Genomic DNA, 23,568 nt, shown 5'->3' on the forward strand with positions numbered 1-23,568 from the left:
TTAGGGATTAGTAATGACTTTGGTCTTCTTATTTGAGCAGGGGAACAGCTGATGGGGATATTTCTGGAAGAATTCTGGGAGGCTTGTAGAAATGTTTCAGGGCAGTTCTCCCTGCTCAGGGTAGTTGTCCTCGCCTGATACAGTCAACTACTGACTGGGTTCTGTAGGGTAACAGGACTTCTAAGGCATCCAAACTTTGGAAGCATTGGGTAAGGGGATAGGAACAATACATGTCATAGAAATGAAGGCATCATTATCTGGGAAAGCACCAAAGCATAAGTCCTTAATACCCCAAGATCTCAGAAATGTTATAAATTTTATGCTAATAAGCATGAAAAATATTTTGCTTATTTTATCAAATATTAAACCATGTTTTGTTGCCAAATAGGTAAATATTGACTATGAGATGTAAAGCCTCCTACTTATTTTATGAATTAAGAAGAAAAACATTTAGAACATTTAGACAACTATATAATGTTTTACTTATTTTTGAAAACGTTGCCACACCTACAAATAAAAATGTAATCTATTAGTGTATGTTATCATTAATACCATAATATACACAATAGTATATTTTAATGTTAAAGTCATACTTTTTAGTTGTTATATTATAAGAGAGAAAAAGATTGAATGTCACTCATTTTCAAGAGAAGTGAATTAGTGCAAAAAAATAAATAGAATTTTTTTAAAGCTGGACCTTTGGCATTCTTTTTCTCTCATTATATTTATTTGCATCATTTTTATGCCTACACATAAGTCAACAATTCACAAATAGTGCTGACACCAAAAATTTTTCAGTTTTCATAAAAATAATTGCTTTGTCCATGATGATAATCCAATTTTATAATCACCTGCCAGAAATCTGCTTTCATATGTTCTGGTTAAAGTAATAAGCTGATGAAAGTTTTAGTTTCACTATGCACACCAAATCTTTTGAAATGTTTAACTGATTGAGTGAGTTGTTTTGTTTAGATTATGTCAAACTTTGGACTAATTTTTTAAAACATAGATTTGATTTAATTGGCTTCCTTCATGCAGTCATATTTATACTCTGTAAAGTCAAATTAAACCTTCCATAATACAAGAGCGCAGCAAAAGCAATTTACCAAATTGCTTCTAGCTTGGAAGAGTTAATATAATATTTATACTGCATTGCTTCATCTAGAATTTGTTTTGAACTGGTAATATTGAGTTTCTGTTTTCCTTTTACAGTCTTGTCACTTTATTTTATAAGATGAAATTTGTTTTAAGCATAACACTGGTTGGCTTTAAGTTTTATCAACATTAAATGAAAAGAGAGCAGAAAAAAAATCAAGTGAGCATGATTTGACTTCTTTGCTGAAGTCAGAGAATAAACTCAAGAGTAAAAGATCATGGGAGTCAGGGCAGAAGAAAGAACATATATACGCCTTTGTGTTTTAGAAAGCAGTGTGAATAGCAAGATTTTACTGAGATCCTGTTTCAAAAACACAGATACCTACAGAGGTCAGGTGTGCATCATAGTGCCCAAACTGGAACATACACAGGGGAAGAGAAGTGCTGAGAGCTTTATGGAGTTATGAAAAGTGCTTGCCAAAGGTGAAGGAACAGGTAGCTTCTTTGTTTCTTCCACTTGTTGAATTGGGATGGCCAGTTATTTCAACGTTTTTAAGAGAAGCCCAGAATTTAAAAAATTATGTAACGTCTCTAGATTATTAATGCTGACAAATTTTCTTTCTTTCTTTATATTTCAAGTCTTCTTTCCTGTTTTCTTCTGCCTCCCTTCTTCCTTTTCTCCCTCCTTTCTCTCTTCCTTCCTTCCTTCCTTCCTTCCTTCCTTCCTTCCTTCCTTTCATCCTTCCTTCTTTCCTTCCTTCCTTCCTTCCTTCCTTCCTTCCTTCCTTCCTTCCTCCCTCCCTCCCTCCCTCCCTCCCTCCCTCCCTCTCTCTCTCTTTCTCTCTCTCTCTTCCTTCCTTCCTTCCTTCCTTCCTTCCTTCCTTCCTTTCTTTCTTTCTTTCTTTCTTTCTTTCTTTCTTTCTTTCTTTCTTTCTTTCTTTCTTTCTTTCTTTCTTTCTTTCTTTTCTACTATTTGTTGTATGTAGCAATATTTTCCTAGCCAAACACACAAAAGATGGAGCCCCAAAAGGTAGAAGGAATAATGTACCACATAATTTTGTGTAATCATGGAGAGAGTTCTGGGGTAGGTCATTAAAATGATAAGATAATTATTTAGCTGACTGTTTATAAAATGTATTTAAGGCTGTGAAGATGACAATGAAAGGAATTTTAGAGATTTGACAGGCAGTTTTAGGGAAAGGTGGTGGTGGGGGGGGGGGGGGCGTCCATGGGAGAGGAATGCATATGTGAAGGGCAGAGATAGCTCCAAGATGCCAAAATGTTTATCTTACTTTCATGGAGGATAGAGAAATGTTACAAAAGGAAAACATACTTTTACAGAGTATAGAGAAATGTCAAGGATATGGCGAAGAGGGCAACATACATTCACAGAGGGTAGAGGAATGTTATAAGAGGAAGGCATACATTCACAGAGGGTAGAGGAATGTTGCAAGATAAGGGGGAGAGAAAGAAGGGGGCACCATGTGGGCTTTGGACTTGGAAACTGTGTTTTCAGAAGAATGACCAATTAGGAAATCATGTGGGTCATAAGTTAAGGAAGGGTCCAATTAGAAAGGGTCATGAAGATACAAAGAGCTAAAGTCTTTATGAATCAGGAGACAAAGAAACCCAAGATAACTTAGATTTTTTTTTCCCACTTTAAAGAGAGAGAGCAGGCTTTTCCCATTTGGGGACCCTTCCCCAAGTGGAGTTTGTATATGCTTCCAAAAAAACTTCCACATTTTTACTAAAGAAGCCTTTTTTTAGTCCACAAATTTATTCTTCAAACTTCGTAGGGCAAGAACCCACAAGGGAAAGTCAGCTGGACAAACCCCATGTATTAGCAGTAAATACCAAAAACTTTCTTATATGACTTGACAGTTTAGGCATCATGAAGACATTCAGTAAAAACTCTCACGATTAATCACAACCTAGTCTTGATCACCACCATCCTGTCCTCAAATTATATCTTTCTCACTCTATCTTCTCTTCTTCTCTTTTATGCAAATAGAGGCAAAACTGAACAAACAGGTTTTATTATCTTTATTCCAGTTAGTGATTTGCAAATACTTCTGCCTAGATTCAGGTTAAGAATAAAGAACTCAGATTTCCAACTCTTACCACAGACCTACTCTGGTGGAATCCCCAGTGCTGGGGCCCAGGCTGGATACCTGTCATTTCTAAAGATCTTTCAGGAGAATTGTACGTGCAGGTAGGTGTGGGATGCATTATTAGATCAATGCAGTATTCTGGTTATCTATTGATGAGTCATCTTACTAAAATAGAAATAAAAAATAAAAGTTAAAGAGAAATCTCTCCTATGTACAGATTACTTCTCTAAGGTTGATGCCCTTCCACAATATTCCTGCTTTTATTTACTTTTTAAAATTGTCAAATAGTTGTTTTCTAATTTATCAGAGTTTCTAGTTATCATAGTAAGAGGAATGAGTTGTTGGGCATACATACCACCAGAGCGGAAACAAAACTGGGTCATTTAATAGGCCCATTCCACAAATCTGTGTACTTACTGTAATTCAATTTCTTTTAACAAATATAGAAAATTCACCTTGGAATTTGTAATAGGAGGTGAAATATATAGACCGATTAGACCTCAGATATTCTAATCCCAAAGCTTCTGCATGAATTTCTGATCCTCAAATAATACTTTTTTTGGTTACTATTGGAATAAAATATTTAAATGTAATATGATTTTAGTTTTATGTTAAATGAAATACACCAAATAGTTGTGTGAAATCTATTAGAATTAAATAATATAAAAATATTTCATATGGTAATATTGTACTTATATCTTTCCCTAAAAGTCATTAACCAAGGAGGCTTAAACTAAAAGAAAAGTGAAAAGCATTTATTTGAGGTCAGAGTTTGTAACAGGGAGACACAGATTTAGAGAGTATTCTCAAGTGTGCTCTGCAGAGAACAAAGAAAGGCAGGTTTATAAAGCTGGGGCTGCATGTACAGTCCTCAATTCAGTCTTTTTTATGTAAATGTAGAATTCTGGCTGAGTTAATAGGGTTTGGTTTAACCCAATATACAAATGAAGGAAGTTAGTTGGAAAATAGGTTGGCTCCTTTCTAAGTAAGAAAAGTAGAAGGTCTGGTTGTCACAGTGAGGAGGAGAATAAATTCAGGTCCAGCTAAGAAGTTCAAAAATTCATGGAGAAACTGCTGGGTGGGACATGTCTGAGACAATCATCTTCACCTCTTTCCAACTCTTTTTTTAAAAAAGATTTTTAAATGTATTTTTATTGATTTCAGAGAAGGAGAGAGAGATAGAAACACCAATAATGAGAGAGAGTCATTGATGGCTGCCTCCTGCACACACCACAATGGGAATCGAACCCACAGCCCGGGTATGTGCCCTGACCTGGAATCTGAGCATGAACTCCTGGTTCATAGGTTGATGCTCAACCACTGAGCCACACCGGCTGGGCTCAACACTATTTTAGTTCCCTTGATAAAAATGACTCCACTAGGAAATCTCCATTAACAGATTCAACAGAAATAATTATCAGTATGACTTTCACACCATACCCGTGCTCTCATCTAGTTCCTAGGGAATCTTCAGTGCCATTCTAACAGTAAAATTAACTTTCTTTTTTTCCCATTAATTTTGTAAAAGGGAAGTAAACAATAGTCCAAAATAAACCAACAAACAAATACAAAGGAAAATACTTCCAAAATAGTTTTCATTACATCAAAATGAAGAACATAGTCTTTTGAGAGTTTTTCACTCACACACACTGGAAGGAAATAAGAAAATCCATTTCTGTTCAATGTAATAGGATTTTCAAGCTAAAGCAGACATCTGTTATAAATAGTGTATAAAATATTATTTCAACATATATAATTTTGGAAATATTTACAAAATGATCCCAATTCTTTCTTCTACAAAAATACCCAGAAACAAAATAATCTTTAAATGGTCATGTCAGTACTTATGAATATTTGAAACTCTAAATATTAAATTAAATTGATAAATTAAATGGTGCACTATTTAATTCCAACAAGAATTGTGACCATTTTATTTGTTTGGACTTGGACTCTATTCAAAAAATAGTTATTAATTTACAAGACCTAAATTCTACCATCATTACAATATGTGTATATAACTATAGGAAAAAGAATATGTAAAATACATAATCTTTGAAAAATAATTGTATTTTCTTCTTCTCCTTTACCTTCTTATGATTATTATTATATTTGCATTAATTATGTTATCCTTACTATCTATATATATAAAAAGCCAGTGACGAGAATGCCATAACTACTGGAACAACTGGTTGCTATGATGCCCACTGCGGCCAGTGAACCAGCCTGATTGGGGGGTGAAGCCGGCCAACCAACCTCCTGCAGCACCTCCCCACAGCCGACCCTGCCCTTCATTGGCCTCTCCCACCCCGATCGAGGGTGGGCCAGCCAGCCAACTCCCCCGTGGCCCTTCCTCCCAGCTGGCCCTGCCCCCGATGGGTCCCCCCCACCCCAATCGACCTGCAGCCCCTCCCCCTGGCCGGCCCCACCCCTGATTGTCCCCTCTACCCCAATAGAGGCAAGGGCTGCAGGAAGTTGGCCGGCCTGCATCCACCCATTGGGGCTGGGCTGGCCGGACCCCACCCGTGCACGAATTCTTGCACTGGGCCTCTAGTCTTAAATAAGTGAAGTAGCATATTAGTATTTTTTCCTGTTGGAAACTTGAAAGTTCCATTTTAAAGTACTCAAACTATCTCAGAAAGTAAATTATACTTTCTGAGGGTAGTATATGAGGGTAGACAAATTTTATGTTAAATTGATTATATTCTGTATGCATACTTTTACATTGAGTAAAAATATACTTTTAATGATTCCCAAGGAAGAATATAGTTCCTAATACCATGCTTTTTTTTAGTTGTTTTTTTTTTAATTCTTTCTTTATTGAAGTTACTGGGGTGTCATTGGTTAATAAAACCATACAGGTTTCAAGTGTACAACTCTATAACACATTTTCTGCATGTGACCACCACACAAAGTTAAGTCTTTTTCCACCACCATTTATCCCCTCTTTGCCCTCTTCCACCTTGCCCACCCCCCTTTCCCTCTGGCAATCACCCTACCATTGTGGGTGTCTATTTTATTTTTTTACTTGTTTGTTTGTTTTTGTTTTTGTGTTTTCTCTTTTTGTTTTTTTGGTTTTTTTTGCTTAATCCCTTCACCTTTTTCATGGAGGTCCCTAACCCCCTCCACTCCTTCAGCTGCCAGTTGGTTTATGTATCTATGAGTATGTTTCTATTTTGTTCATTAGATTCCACATATAAGTGAAATCATATGGTATTTGTTTTTCTTTGTCTGGCCTATTTCACTTAGCATAATATTCTCTAGGTCTATCCATACTGTAGCAAAAAGTAAGATATTTTATAACAAAGTAAAAATCAAAGAGTTGCTGTTAAAAAAATGCTGTGTACCACTTTAACAATTTAATGTTCTTCATTGTTATACGTTTCTAATCTATTACTTAAGGTTTCATTTTAGAAAGCACTGAATGTTTTGTTATGTTTTAAATGAAATTAGTGATTGGGTATCTACAATTTTTTATTTATGGCATCAAAGTAGGTCCCCTCTTTTAAGTAACAATGTTAAACTGTTTTAAACTGTTCCATTTTACTCTCTACCTTAAATTCTGAAATTTGTAAGCCTCATAATAAATTAGAACCAATGAGCATGGGTTTTGAGAGACTCATTTGGCTTTGAATTCTGGATATGTTTCCGATTAGTTACCATGGGCCACTTACATACTTAAATTTTTTTTCTCTCTCACACAATGTACCTGCTTTAAAGATTTATGAGAAATAAAGTCATTGTGTTTAAACTGTCTAATATAACACCTGCTCAATGGTCAGAGATAAATTATTGATAGCTGGTGGAGGTTATGGCAAAGAAGATGCCAGTGGTAGTAATGATGTGATGTTTGTCACATGACCTTTAAATGCTACAGTATTTTTCATATCTAGTAACACAAATTCAAAGATACAAAATCATTGGTAGTTACATAATTACCAGAGCTTGTTACACATATACTGGAAACTAGACAGCATCTCCTTAGAATTCAGCAGGCAAGACAGACAACGATGGGTAGGTCAAGATCAGAACTTTAATTAGCTAAAGAAAGACCCTTAAAATATACCAAAATTAAGTCCTGTCTTATTTTAGGAAAAGAATCCCTTAAAAACAGGATTAGAGATCATGGCAAGGTCAAGTTGATATTCTTGAAACAAGCAAATTAAAAAAGAACAAAAGAAAGCTGTGAAAACAGGCTCTGGGATTCATAAAGCCAGAATAAAGGAGGGTGACTATTAAGTCAATATATGTTTGGTAAGTACCTGCCATTCATAATAGTTGATAGATTTCATGGACAATATTGTGGAGAAAAATACATGACTCTCAATTATAAAGAGCTTTTAACATACTATGAAAGAAAGGCTAGATCAAATTCTTCAGCCTACCATCTGAGAGATACAGAAGCAGAAACTAGAACAGAGTGTTTAAATGACAAGCAAGAGATCAGACTTGGGAAAATGAATAGAATAAAGGGCAGGGAGCATCAGTGAATAAATGGAGCATAGCATTTAGCCAACTGCTCTCTTGCTCACGCCCATAAAGAATTGTAAGTTAGCGGTAGCGAAGGCTAAGTAAAATGTGAATAGGTTATATAAAAGACAATATATTTTCCTAAAGAAATACTCACAATATTTTACATTTTGTGTCTTGGACACAATTTTATATATATATATATATATATATATATATATATATATATATATATATATATACCTAAGCAACCAGATGACTGAACGACCAGATGACCAGAAGACCGGACGGTAGCTATGATATGCACTGATCACCAGGGGGCAGACACTCAACACAGGAGCTGCCCCCTGGTGCTCAGGGCCACTCAGCTGACAGAGGGGCACCAGATGCCGGGAAGGCTGGCGAGTGCAGCTGTGGTGGCACAAGCCTCTTCTGCCTCTGTGGCAGCTCGCAACTGAGTGGCGGCCATGGTAGGCAAAGCAAGGCTGGGATGAGGGCACGGCGTCCGGCCCTGGCTTGGGCTCCTCCCTGGCCGCCTGCCATTTTGAACACTATTACATCCCTCGGGGGATGTTGCACTGCCAGTTTAGGCCTGATCCTCATGGGCAGGCTAAAACTAGCAGTCCAACATCCCCTGAGGGCTCCCGGACTGTGAGAGGGTGCAGGCCAGGCTGAGGGACCCCACTGGTGCATGAATCTGTGCACTGGGCCTCTAGTGTGTGTGTGTGTGTGTGTGTGTGTGTGTGTATACACACACAAATGTATATATATATGTGTATATACATATATACATGTGTGTATGTGTATATGTATTTATTTATTTATAAAGGGTGTCCCAAAAATGTGTATACACTTTGAATAATTATTAATTCCAATGGGTTAAATCTGAAAAGAAACATCAATTGAGCTATCAGAAAAAGTGTTTGTGTGTGTGTGTATATGTGTATGTGTGTGTGTGTACTAGAGGCTTGGTGCACGAAAATTCATGCACTCAGGGGGGTGGGGATCCCTCAGCCTGGCCTGCACCCTCTCACAGTCCGGGAGCCCTCAGGGAATATCTGACTGAGGGCTTAGGCCAGCCACAGTCTGGCCTCCCTCTGCAGGAGGCGACCAGCGGGGCAATCACCCCTCTGCTGCCGCTGGTTGCCGCTGTCCCCCGATCGCCATCCCGTCCCTCTGTAAATTTAGAGAAAAATTTTATTTATGACTTTGTTCCTATATAGAAATCATTAGGAAAGAATAGAAAACCTCTGCTACTGTAGTATTATCTGAGACTACATATACAGGTTGGGACAAAAACGTTATAGTTGTTTAAATAGGATGTAATACAATAATTAATAAATAATAATACAAGAATAAACTGTTTCACATATTCACAACTTTAAACCTCATTTTGCCCAACCCTATATATAGATGGCTGTAGATGATAAATGTTGAAGTATATTTAAAACATTTCAACCAAATATTTTTAAAATTCAGTTATTAATCCTCAAATTTATATTTCAGTAAGTAATATAAAATGCTCTTTTGTGAAGATTATTTGAGGAAAGGGACTAAGACATGACTACCTTCTTACTAACATATTCTTCTGTCTACAGAAGTGCACATTTATGCAAAGATCAGTCCCAGGGCTAATGAATAATGGAAGTAAACTACCTCAGAAGAGATAAAGATAATTAGTAGATTATTGAGTCTTGGTATTCCATTATCTTAAATATACATGAGGTCAGCTACATAAATCTATGTGGGGATCCATATGAAATAAATGAAAAGGAGTTGGGATTTTTGTTTGTAAAATAATTTTGGACATTTAAAATCAAACAGCATTAAAAAAAATATGTACTGCCCTGGCTGGTTTGGCTCAGTGGATAGAGTGTCTGCCTGTGGACTGAAGGGTCCCAGGTTCGATTCTGGTCAAGGGCATGTACCTTGGTTGCAGGCACATCCCCAGTAGCTGGTGTGCAGGAGGCAGCTGGTCGATGTTTCTCTCTCATTGATGTTTCTAACTCTCTATCCTTTTCCCTTCTTCTCTGTAAAAAAGCAATAAAATATATTTAAAAATATGTACCGTAACATTTGGTACAATTTATAACTTTATCTAGCTTGCCTTTTATAAATAGTACTCTGCTTTTTAAGGCTTACATTCAGTGAAATGGTAAGATTATAAATATAAATGAAATATAATTTAATTTAACATCAACAATGCAGTGCTATTGTGAAAAGAATACAATCAAGATTTTCAAATGCAAATGTAGAATATAAATATAGAGCCCACATGCAATCTAATTATGCTTATCCCCTGCCAAAAATTTTTAGACTGTTAATTTTCTTCTGAGATGTAGATATAAAAAAATATGTGATGAATTAGCAGAAATATTATTTAAAAATATACCAAGATTCCAAACATCTGAGAAATACAAAATGCTTCAGGAAGCAGATTTTGTCCTAATTCATTGAGGAACAAAATGACTGAGAGGAAATTAATATATTATTTAATGATACAATAGGTTTTGTGAACATGAGTAGAAAAGGGAGCTTGATTTACGGAGTCATCTGCCTTTAAAAGTAAAACAATTGGAGTTGATCCTAAATAACTCGTAGGTTTTAGAAATGATTAGTTTCTTCTTTCAACAAAAGATATCTACCACATAACTGACACTGTGCTTATCACGTAGAGAACAAAAAAATTAGACTTGTCCTCTGTACATAAATGGCTCTCATTCTAAGTAGAAATACAGAAGAAATCACACATATTAGAATGAAGGGCTGAAGGTATTGACAAGATAATCCTGGGGCATTCATCCAATCTCTAAACTCTCATTCTATCCAAAGATGCCCAATACATTCTTCAGAATGACATTCGAAGTCCGTCATCTCATATGGAGCACCTCATGTGTTACATCTTCTAGTTATTAGTGCCTAATGATTTCTTATTCAGTTGAGGATGAATTCAATACTGCTTTCTCTTTCTTAACAGCCAGCCTTATGGGATTTACTTCTGCATAAATCTTCTCCTCATCTGACACTACACTCCCCCTTACCGTCCAGACACACTGGATTTGTTTTTGTTGTTTTCAGATACATCAGATATACCATATTCCCTTTAGAATTGCTGTTTCTCCTGCGTATACCTTTCATTCCTCAGAGTACCCAAGGACACCTCACACATTTTGTGTTAATTTCAATGACACAGCACAGAACGATTTACATAGACCATCCTCTCCAAGTTGTCAAGTTTTCCAATAATTACTATATTTTATTCCTTTGCTTTATTTATAGCATTTATCTCCATATGAATTTATATTTGTATGCATTTATTAATTTCCTTTTTATTTTACCCTCTCCATTAGAATATAATTTATATGACAGCTAAAACCTGGTATGTCTGATTCACTGCCTTATCCCCCCACTAACAGAGTAATTTTTGGTATAAATACCTTAAATGCTCAAAAGTGTTGAATGTTAAGTGAATGAGTGAAGAAAAATAAATAACTCATAAAGGGCCTGAGTAAGTCTTGAAGGATGAATAGAATTTAACCAAAAACACAGTCCTCCTTAGTTAACAATAATGATGTATCAATATCCATTTTCTAGTGTAAACTTTTTTTCTTATCAATCATTTATTTTTTAAATTTTATTTTATTGTTTAAAGTATTACATATAGTAGTACATATGTCTCCTTTTTTCCCCATTGACCTTCCCCCAGCCTCCCCTACCCCCTGACACATGCCCTCATCCCACTCCCACCCCCCACCCCAGTGTCTTGTGTCCATTGGTTGTGCTTATATGCATGCATACAAGTCCTTCGGTTGATCTCTTTCCCTCCCTCCCCAACACTCCCCAGCCTTCCCGCTGTAATTTGACAGTCTGTTCGATGCTTCACTGCCTCTGTATATATCTTTTTATTCATCAGGTTATAATGTTCTTTATTTTCCATAAATGAGTGAGATCATGTGGTATTTTTTTTTCATTGTCTGGCTTATTTCACTTAGCATAATGCTCTCCAGTTCCATCCTTGCTGCTGCAAATGGCAAGAATTCCTTCTTTTTTATAGCAGTGTAGTATTCCATTGTGTAGATGTACCATTGTTTTCTAATCCACTCATCTGCTGATGCGCATTTAGGCTGTTTCCAAATCTTAGCTATTGTAAATTGTGCTGCTCTGAACATAGGAGTGCATATATCCTTTCTGATTGGTGTTTCTAGTTTCTTGGGGTATATTCCTAGAAGTTACCAATGCATGATATTAACAGCATGATAGTATGAAACTGGGTGTGTGACATATTGGAACTCTCTGTACTATCTTCTCAATTTTTCTGAACATCTAAAACTGGTATAAAAAGGTCTGTTTAAAACAAAATGTCATATAAAAATACAAAAACAGTGGTGGAAATACAGTGTCATGGCAAAAGATCAAATGATGTTAAGAATGTTTCCAAACACTTCAATATAACTCACGCTTTTACTCAGGGAAATAATAATATTGTCTGTTTTAAGTCGGGCTCCCAAAAAGTGTATCCTGAGAAGAGTTCATGTGATAGAGAGATCGGAGGAGTTATTTCTAGGAGAACGGACAGGGAGTAGAGCAGTGGGAATGGGAAGGAGAGGCAACAACAGTGGGCTCCCAAGCAAAGTCTCATGGAAGATAACTGGCTGGATCCCACAGGGGAGGTCCAGAGACAGTGTTAGTCATTTTTCAGAACATCTTCAGGAAAAGAAAGAAAAATGGAATGTTTATACACCTTAGTTACTGGTTATGCAGGCTCAAGGTAAGAACAGGTGCTCTAAATTCCCACAAATGCCCCACTAGAGTGAGGCAGGTACAGCCTGGCTATCTTCCGACAGAGACACAGGTGCTGCCCAGAGGGAGTGTAAGCATCCTGGAAGCTGGAAATGAAGGAGGGGTCTACGGAGACACAGGTGAGAAGCCGGCACTGATTTGGTTGCTGCAGAGTCAAACCACTGAATGACCTCCTTCCATCCCAGCAGTTCTGCACAATCTGGGCTGTTGCAGAAGAAAGATTCACTAGTGACAGCAAGCCATTTAAGCCCCAGTTGGTGTGTCATCTGAATGATCTGAGGTGTTTAACTGTAGTAACACTTTAAAGTATATCACATTGTTGTGCCCACCTCCAGAGTTTCTGAGGAAAAGGCCTGGAGTGGAGCTTAGAATTTGTATTTGTAACAAGTTTTCATGTGATGCTGATACTGCTGATCTGGAGAATCACCATTCCTCTGTTATGGATTCCCACAACATTATAATAAATATTTTTTAAGCTATGAATGTTCATGTTTTGTGTAAAGAAAAAGATTGGTTTTAGTAATTATGGAGTCTTATAATGTTCCATTATATAAAAAACACCCTTTAATTTAAATGATTTGCATTATTTAAGTATTTAATAAACATTAATAGATTGAAAATGCAGTAATTAAATGCTTATTGAAATAAATCATATGTCCTATTAAAAAAAAGACAACAAAAGTCCTACTGACACTTGGGTTATAATTCATTAAATGGTACACATATGACAAAATATAAAGAAAATACACTATGAGAAAATGAAAGACTAAATCATTGAATTTTTAATCCTTAGTGAAATTTCAGCATCTTAATGTAATATGAATTTTTGGTTGATCTAATTGCTAATATATTTTCTATAAATACTTAAATTAGGAGGATTAATGAATTTATGCAGCATTTTATTTTCACTTGAATATCGAGTGAAGTTCTACTTCAGATAAATAAATTAACTCAGTACACTACATTTTTGTATATTACAAAAATATGTACATAAATCAAAATGCCTAAAAATAATTATCTACTTTCACAAATCCTAGGCTTCAAAGATGAGATTCAGAGTTCCTTACACAAAAAAAAAATTACTGTGAAAAATTCTAGTTTCTTTCAAATGAAAACTAGTTATAGTGAAATTGTTCATACATATTCATATAACAAAGCTGCCATAGAGCTTATCTTATACAGTGCCTCTCATGAATATAGGTTTTTGATTGGGACTTGGTTAAGTATTGGAATTCCATACTCCTCATTTAAGAATGTGTCTTAGTCTTCTTGTTCTTTTATTCATCTGACTCTTTGTGACATTTGACTCTTCAGCCATAGTTCTTACTATGTACTGTAACTTAGTTTGGTGGCAAACTTTTCTTTTTATTTTCCAGAGCAATTGAATATAGACATTTGTTCAATTGGTGAAGAATTTTTATTAATGCTTAAGCATTAATACTATATTATTAATTCTAATATATATGCATTGTATAATACATTAGAACTGCTATATGTTTGCATTTTAAACAATTCCCAGTTCAAAATGGCAACTTTAAAGGGTCCCTCTTAATATGGAATATTATCAGGCAGATAGTCATTTATTCTTAGCAGGCACTGACAGTCATTCACGATTCTTCATAGGCAGAAATATAATTTGAGTAAAGTACCATGAACTACAAAGACTCTCATAAAAATATAAATAAGATCAGGAACATAATCACGCTATAAAAGTCAACAAGCAGGGGTTGGGAATGTCTGGCCTAAGAACTGTATAAGGCCTGCAAAATCATTTGGTCTGGCCCTGCCAAGGCATCAGGGGTGAGTTAATTAAATGTTTAGCCAAATATGACAGGCTAATTTTTTAAGTTGATAATTCTGTATGGCCCCTTAATGATGTTATAAATATTCAACTGGCCCTTGTGAGAAAAAAATGTCCCCACCCCTGATTGAAAATCTACGTTATTTATATACCAGGTCTCACCTATTCCTTATCATTAAAATAAATGAAGCTAGAACAAATGAAAACATAGATCTCTGAAGAACCAGGTCACTGCAATAGAATAAAACAACGAACCTCAACTACCATAAGCACATCTCTTGTTAGGAGCTTCAGCTCACTGTCCTTAGGTAGACTCCTAATCCTGGCCCAGGCACATGGATGCAATATGCATAGATCAGCAGAGCATCATAAGGGAATTACAAACCTCAGGTGCCCACTGTTGGCAGAATGTACTTGACTAACTTGTTATTAGCAGAGGGTTCGGTCAGGACCCATTCTCCCATTGGGAAGTTTCCAGTTATAAAATACTGTTTCCCTGAAAGATCAGAATTACATATAACACAAAGATAGACATTGTGACTTCCTGCAAGGGGATTTACAGAGAAATTACCTCCATCCACTTTGGCAGTCACACATTCGGATACCTTGAATTGCAATATTCTCTGACACTTTTTGACCTTCAACACCTTGAACTTTAGATTTTTCTAGCAATTACCAGTGGGAATATCTTTTCTATATCACATGTTCTCATTCATGCTGAATCTTTTCTTTATACTTACTGTCAATTTAAACCCTCCCTCTTTTTTTTTTTCAAATTAATCCTCTCCTCCTTACCCTTCTGGCCTCTGTTGTCAATATGCCTCGGTCAATCTGGCTCTACCTAACACCATGGATTGTTGTCCCCAGCCCATCCTGTCACTTGCCAAAAAAGTATAAACTGCTGCCCACTAGCATTATTGACATGATGCAAACTGGATCTAAATAGGAACATAAAAATATTAAGTTGCATTGGGTGGCAGAGAAAAATGTAAATATAGGAGACTTTCCACAAGCCACTTCATAGTCTGGGCTCTGTGAATATGGGTTAAAAACAAAAACAAATGGCCCAGCTGGTGTTGCTCAGTGGTTGAGCATTGACCTATGAACCAGGAGGTCATGGTTCAATTTCCAGTTGGGGCACAGGCCTGCGTTGCAGGCTTGATCCCCAGTAGGGAGGAAGGGTGCAAGAGGTAGCCGATCAATGATTTTCTCTCATCATTGATGTTTCTATTGCTCCCTCTCCCTTCCTCTCTGAAATCAATAAAAAATATATTTTAGAAAAAAGCAAAAACATAAAGAAATAAATAAAAAGAAAGAGTATATAAACAAAGTACAGTGGTTTTAACAGTTCTTATTTAAATTAATTCTTTTGAAATTACATTAAAACATAATAGATATACCTGGGAAACTTCAAAATTACTTGGAAGGCTTACAAGGAAAAGTAAAATATGGCTTTTTCCCCCATAAATAATCACTGTTAATAGCTTCTTTTGTTTCCTTGAAAAATATTATGAGTATATAGTCTTTATTCTCAAAATAAAAATGTTAATGACATTATAACATACATCAGGTCAAGGGCCATGGTTTTTCCAACCTAAAAAATATTGTCATACAGATATATCTTACCCTTTTTAATGGCTACCAGGTATTCTACCACAGTGTGATTTATAATTACTTATCTAGTTCCAGACTGTTAAATTCAAGTGTTTCTAATTTGCCCCCTCAATAATATAAATTAGTCATTGAAGATCTTTGTATATGAGCACATCCATAGAAATGTTCCCAGAAGTTGATTAACTGAGGCCAAAAGTATGTGCCTTGTCAAGGGTTAACACTGGTCTACCCCATTTAAATTTTCTCACAGTTGGTTCCTTGACATTGAGGTCTTAACTCAGTATCACCTTCATAGACCTTCATGCAGAACATAGCAATTCTTTCCTCTGTGTTTTATGTTCATCCTTGCACTTACCACTAAGTGATATATCCTTTTAATACATTAGTCTTTGTTAGTTGACCATCTTCTGTGTTCTCTGCCTCTAGAATAAACATGCTGTGAGAACAGAGACTTTTTCTGATTTGTTCACCATAGTATATTGGGCACACAATAGGCAGCCAACAAAGAGTCCTTAAATAACCTGGTTACTGTTAGCATCATGGTCACATGTTACAGCATTGCATTTGCTAATAAGAAGATAATGCACAGGAATAAGCATGTGAAGTGTCTCAATTCTTGGCTCTTGGGCCTCTTCCTTTTATTCACTATCTAGGTGACCTTATATGGTTTCATGGCTTTAAATATGATTTATACATAAATGGCTCCTAAATGCATATTTTAAGTCCAAATCAAACTCCAAAGTCATACAAAACACTCTATAAAACAACTCCATCCGGACACAGAATAGGCACTTTAAAATTAACCTGCCTAAAAGCAAACTTCTATTATACCCCCACCTGTCTCTTCCGCAGTGTTCTCATACCAGCAAATGACAACCTCATTCTTCCTATCTTTCAAGATAAAATCCTTAATGTTAATCTCATCCCCTCATACATAAACCATCAGCAAATCCTGCTGGTATTCCTCCAAAGATCCATGAAGAATTTATTCTGGAACGTATGCCATCATTCCTTGCTATCTCTATTACTAACATCCCTATACAAACTACAATCATCTTTCATTTGGATTATCACAAAAATCTTCCAACTGGTTTTCGTGTTATGTACTGTTCCCCTAGAATCAGTTCTCAAACAGCAGACAACAGATCATTTTTAACATGGGTCAGGTCATATCACTCCTTTAAAAAAATTAAGATGAATATCACACCAGTAATAACTCATGTTATCTGTTTCCTGAATATGGTGCTATGAGAATGTCACATTATCTCTCCAATATTTTTCCCCAAAATTTATAACCTCAGTCTAATCATGAAACAACATCAGACAAACCTAAATTGAGTGAAATTCTGCAAATTACCTGACCAATATTTTTTAAACTTGTTAAGGTCATGGGGAAAAAAAAGAATAGACAAATTATCACAGATTGTAGGAGACATAAATAAATGCATCATGGCTTATTGGATTGAATCCTGAAACAGAAAAAGTACATTAGTAGGAAAAATGGGAAATTTGAATGAAGTCTGTAGTTCAGTTGCTAGTACTATATCAATCATATATTTTTAAATCTTGGTTAAAGTACCATGGTTAAGTTGTCAAGAAAACAAGAGTTCTAGCGGTAGAGGGAGCGGAGAGCGGACCCCAGAGAGCCCTGAGCAGCCCCACTGCAGCCCAGTCACCATCACACCCGGAGGAGCCGCAGCTGCCACAGCCAGCCCGAGTCACCATCACCGCAACCAGGAGCAGCGAGGCCCAAACCCAGCAGCTGCCTGCCGCCCGCCCCCCGCCCCCCGCCAGCCCCCCAGCGCTGCAGACACCAAGACCCGCACCCTGGGCAGCGACGCAGGGAGCGCAGCCCGGGTGGCCTCACGTCGGTGGCACCTGCCGGCGGGGACAAGAAGGTCTTCGCAGCGAAGGTTTGGGGAACAGTAAAATGGTGCAGTGTCAGAAACGGATATGGTCTCATCCCCAGGAATGACACCTAGGAAGATGCATTTGTACAGCAGACTGCCATAAAGAAGAAGAACCCCAGGAAGTGCCTTGGCGGCGTAGGAAGTGGGGAGACTGGAGTGTGATGTTGTCGAAGGAGAAAAGGGTGCGGAGGCGGCAAATGGCGCAGGCCCCGGGGGAGTTCCAAAGCAAGGCAGTGTCTGTGCAGCATGGTCACCCTTACAGACGCTCTCCACGACGCAGGGGTCCTCCAGGCAATTACCAGCAGAATTCCCAGAACAGTGAGGTGGGGACGGAATGAGGGACCAGAGTGCGCCCCGAGGCCAGGCCCACAGCGCCGGCCCTGTCGCAGGCCACGGTGCCCACCTTGGAACGTGCGGAGACCTGCGGGCGTGGACCACAGCATCCCGACCCTGCTGTGCAGGGAGAGGTGATGGAGCTGCTGACAACCAGGGTGCGGAGAACAAGGCAGACCAGGGAGAGAGAATATGCATGTGGCTATAGACCACGATCCGCAGGGCCCTCCTCGCCAGACAGCCTAGAGGGGCGGCAGTGAAGGAAAATCAAGGAGAGGAGACCCACGGTCAGCAGCCACCTCAATGTCCCTACCGCAGCAAACTACCGCGGCAGACGCCCAGAAAACCCTGCACCACAAGATGGCAAAGACACAAAAGCAGCGGATCCACCAGCTGAGAATTCGTCCGCTCCCGAGGCTGAGCAGGGCGGGGCTGAGTGAAAATGCCAGCTTACCATCTTTACCACCATCCGGTTTAGTCATCCAACAAGAAGAACTATGAAATTCCAGCAATAAGAAATGAACAGAAGATTGGAGCTGAAGGCCTTAAGTGCTTGCTTTTTGCCCATTGACCAGAGAACTAGAGCTATCTGCATTAACTATGCAGCATGGGGTTTTATTTTTATCTAAAGACATCTCCTTTTGGTAATGACAAACGAGTTTTTTTAAGAAAAAAACAAAACAAGCCTGGCTTTGCTCAATACACCTTTAAAGGTTTTTAAATTGTTTCATATCTGGTCAAGTTGAGATTTTTAAGAACCTCATTTTTAATTCGTAAAAAAAGTTTACAACTTGGTTTTTTTCAAAAAAGTCAACAAACTGCAAGCACCTGCTAAGAAAGGTCTTAAATAATAATAATAATAATAATAATAATAATAATAATAATAGAAAACTGGAATATGGTATATGGAGATACTCAATTCTATCTTAACAACTCTTGTGTAAATCAAATTTTAACATTTAATTTTTTTAAAAAATCCCTTAGGATCTTCACATCTCACCTTTAAAAAAGCAAAAGGTATTTTTGTGTACCTACACATTCTGCCTCTCTCCACTTGCCTTTCTCCAGCCCCTCTTGCCACATATTTTACTGATTTCTTCTCACTCATTTGATCATTCTGCTCAATCAATACCCCTTATTTTTTTTTCTTTTTAAGCCACCCAGAAACTCAGGCTTCAGGCCACTTTCAGCTTGGGAATTTCTTTCCTTAATTATCCACAAGGCACCCTTTCTTATATCTCTAAGGCAGGTTTCCACTCAAATATAACCTATGAGAGATGCCTTCCCTATCATTCTACAAAAGATACCTCTCCTCAAAACTCTCAATAGCAGTCACTATTCTACTTACCACCCTTTATTTTCTTCATAGCATCAGTCAGTATCTGAGTAGAAATTTATTTATGTGTATATTCATTTTTGGCCCATTTGTTCTGTGAGGCCAAAAACTTGTTTTATTCACTGACATTTATTTCCAATTCTTGGAATTTTCTCTGTCATGTGACAGATAATTAATAAATATTTGTAGTTATCCATGATCTCTCACTTAACACATAGAATCTAAAAAAAGATCAAACAGAGAGTATACTGGTGGTTCCCAGGGACTGGGTGGTTTGGGGATTTGTTGGTCAAATGATACAAAATTCCAGTAATAAGATGCATAAGTTCTGGGGATGTAATTTACAGCATGGTGACTATGTTAACAATGCTGTACTATATGCTTGAAAGTTGCTAAGAGGATAGATCTTAAAAGTTCTCTCCACACACACAAAAAGGGTAACTATGTGAGGTGATGGATGTGTTACTACATCCTTAACTATCCTTATTATGGTGATAATTGCACAATGTATACATGTGTCAAATCATGATATTGTATATCTTAAACAATATTATATATCACTTATGAAACGTGGGGTTCAGGGTATAGACATCTTCTCGTGGGTTCTTGTCTGACGAAGTTTGAATAAACTCATGGACTAACAGATTTCTTTAATAAAAATGTAGAAGTTTATTGGAAGCATATACAAACTCCATCTGGGCAGGGGTGTCCCCAAAGGGATCCCCCTGGGGAAGGGGCCCCCAGATGGGAAAAGCCTGCTCTCTCTTTCTCTCTAATGGGAAAAAAAAAAAAAATCCTGCTTGGTGTCCCTTTGTCTCCAGTTTAAATACGCTGCAGCTCTTTGTTTGAACGTGACCCTTTCTAATGGGACCTTTCATTACTTTAGGGCTCCCATGCTCTCCTCATTGGTTATTTTGTTACATAGTATCAGTTTCAAAGGCCCAAGGCCACATGGTTCTCCTCTCTTTCTCTCCCCCTTATCTTGTAACATTGCTCTGTCTCCTGTGAAAATCTGTTTTCCTCTTTCTGCCATTTGTCAGCATTTCTCTAACCTCTGTGAAAGTTTGTTTCCTTCCCCTCCTCTCCCTCTCCCTACCCCCACCACCACTCTGTGGCTTTTCCTTACCTTCTGTGAACTTATGCCTTCCTCTCCCCTTATCCTGTGGCACTTTTTTTTATTCTCTGTAAATGTATGCCTTCTGGCGGCTCCAAGCCCTCGCCTATGCATTCCTCCCCAATGGACCCTTTTTATTCCCAAAACTCCCCAAACCTGCCTATCGAATCCCTAAAACTCCTTTCATTTATATCTCAATAAAGTTGAAAAATAAATATTTGTTAAATGTATAAGGGAAAAACAAATAAATTTATTTGGCTGAAAAATCATTAAGAAACATACAATTGAAACCTAAACATTATAATTATATTTATTTTCCATTTGAATACTTATATTCTAATTTATCTAGCAGATACACAGTAGGAAGTATGCATCTTCTCAAATAGTTAAAATATAGTTATATTTATAGTACCATGTTCTCCAAGATAAATACAACTAAAGGGTCCAAAATAATATTTGTAATATTATGTACCTTGAATGATTATTTCTAGGACAAATGAGTAAAGAAACACATGAATGAAAAAAAAGGTGGGTGCAATTTATCTTCTTGTACTCACAAGAGTTTAATTTCTTGCTCAATTATTCATTCCATGTAGAGTTCCAAATGACAGGCAAATTTCAAAAGGAGGTAATTAAATTCAATAGCAATACAAAGAAAAATTATCCCTCACTAATAGCTGTTTTCCTTCAAGTAATCATAAAATGCTTTCAAACAAATGCTTTTCAGGATGTCAGTAACCTTTAAGATTATTATTTGCATGTACAAATAAAGCAATCAATGAATTGTTTTACTAAATTCTCCAGTTCTTGATCTTATTCTGCAAAGAAATTATGTTGCCTTTCTGAAAGCCAGTCTCTGATCAGGATTTAAATAGTGTGATACCACACTGTGAAGTAAAATTCTATTGTATGGGTAGGAAGTTTTAGTGTACTCCGGAGTTACCTCAGAATCACAAAGCAATTAGCCGATAATGTTAAAAAGTTATGGCTAATTTAACTAATGGTTAATGGAGCCTAGTAAAACTGTCAGAGTTGATGAGCCCAGGGAGATTTTGTGCAGGAACACACATTAACATCAGGGTCCTTTATCTCCTCTTAAGACTTTAATCAGCTTCTGGAATGATGGGCTCTTTTAATAGATTGCCAAAAATATGGTTTTTAGTTTTTAACCTTTTTAACTGTGAATAGCAACTAACAAGAAGGCAGGGATTTGTCACTAAGTATATTGTGTAGGTCACAAAATCATGCTCAGAAACTCCCTAAGAAAGCACACTTTTCTGTAACTACTAGGAGTTTCAGTGGATGTCAGTAAGACCTTTCTTCCCCGTATAGTTTGAAAATACAGCAAAAACTATATTTCTGATCTACTGAATGACAATAAAATGCCTTCAAATAAACCAGTGGTTAAAAATGACATGAAAAAGGATAGAGAGGAGACAAATTTGCAGAACTGAGTCTTTCTAAAAGGTTAAAAAAAAAAAAGGCAGTGTCTTCTAAACAAAAGTATTGAAATCCCTAGCTAAAGGACAATGCACTGTTTTCTAAGAGCTTCATGTTTTATTCATTAAATGGTTTGTAGAAGTTATGTGTTTTCACAAAGCTTATGTTACAGAATAGATCCTTTACTCAGTGAAATCTCAGCTTCCTACTGTGAGAAATTCACTTGTTTTCAAAGTGCCAAATTTAAGTAATGCATGAAAATGTGGACTTAGGTACCTAAGAGAGAGGAAAAAATTCTACATAAAAATCTAAAAAAGATAGTCTTTAAAGAAATGTGCCAATTAGTTAAACTATCTCAGCAAAGTTTAGGATGATTAGAGTCCACCGCTAAGAGAATGTTTCACCTGTTCCTTGCCTTCTATTAAGATGTTCTTATTATAGATATCTGAACTAAATCTCCTGTGACAAATGTGTTGCAGATGAAAATACCTGAAGCAATTGTGATAACCAGCACATTGGAAATAACAAAAGCATCAGCTTGATTCCCAGTTTCTATCATAACAATACACTGCAACAGAACTTCAATTTAATATAAAAATGGAGACAACATTACCAATGACAGGGCAGGAATCAGATTATTAATAGTAAATAAATCAGAATTTATTCAAAGTCATAACAGAGGCTTCTCAAATCTAATAGCCAAAATAATGTCATGAATAATTTACAATATAAATGCAAAGTATTATTGATTTTCACATGAAAATTATGTATTTCTGTATATTGAGCTTTGATTATTGAATATGTAAAATATACAAAGCTAGATGTCAAGCATTGTAGAGAAGTGAATAAAAATGATTTTAATTTGCATTCTGGATGAGTAAAAAGATTAAATATATATTGTTAAACAAGTCAGACTGTAATAAACCTTAGTATAGGGTTAGATTGTAATAATTCATAGTATAGAGTCCAAATTTGCTATAAGATTATAGTTCAGAAAAATTTGATTTTAATAAGGACACCTATGCTTTGAATGTTTGTGTCCGTCTGAAATTTATATGTTGACATCCTAACGGAGAAAGGTAGTGGAATTAGTAGATGGAGCCTTTGGGAGATGAGTGGGCCCTCAGGCATGGGAGTAGTATCTTTATAGAAAAGGCCCTTAGGGAGCTTGCTTTCTTTTTCCACCACATGAGGAAAGTGTAGCAAGTCTGACTGGAAGAGAGCCCAAACTTGATCATGTTGGCACCCTGATCTTGGACCTTGGGCTTTCAGAAGTGTGAGAAAGTAATTCCTGAATTTTTTGTGTTTGTTTTATAAAGGGGTTTAATTTTTTAAATACATGTTTTATTGATTTGAGAGAGAGAGAGAGGAAGGGAGAGGGAATGGAGAGAGATACATCAATCAGTTGTCTCCCACATGCACCCCAACTGGGGATTGAACCCACCATATATGCCCTGACCAGAAATCAAACCAGTGAACTTTCGGCAGGGGCAAATTCCTGTTGTTTGGAAGTTATCCAGTTTGCCGTATTTTGTTATAGCATCTTG

The 23,568-nt window shown here is 36.9% G+C and overlaps 1 pseudogene across 1 annotated transcript; it reads left to right on the forward strand.

Annotated features, from left to right (window-relative positions):
- The first annotated feature begins 7,213 nt into the window (after positions 1-7,213).
- LOC308246711 (Y-box-binding protein 1-like) lies at positions 7,214-18,571 on the forward strand (annotated as a pseudogene). The gene is made up of 2 exons: positions 7,214-7,217; positions 17,478-18,571. The product of its transcript is annotated as a Y-box-binding protein 1-like (transcript).
- Positions 18,572-23,568: the final 4,997 nt, after the last annotated feature.

This window comes from Plecotus auritus (assembly GCF_963455305.1).
Source record: "Plecotus auritus genome assembly, chromosome: 4".
In the NCBI taxonomy this organism is placed as follows: Eukaryota; Metazoa; Chordata; class Mammalia; order Chiroptera; family Vespertilionidae; genus Plecotus; species Plecotus auritus.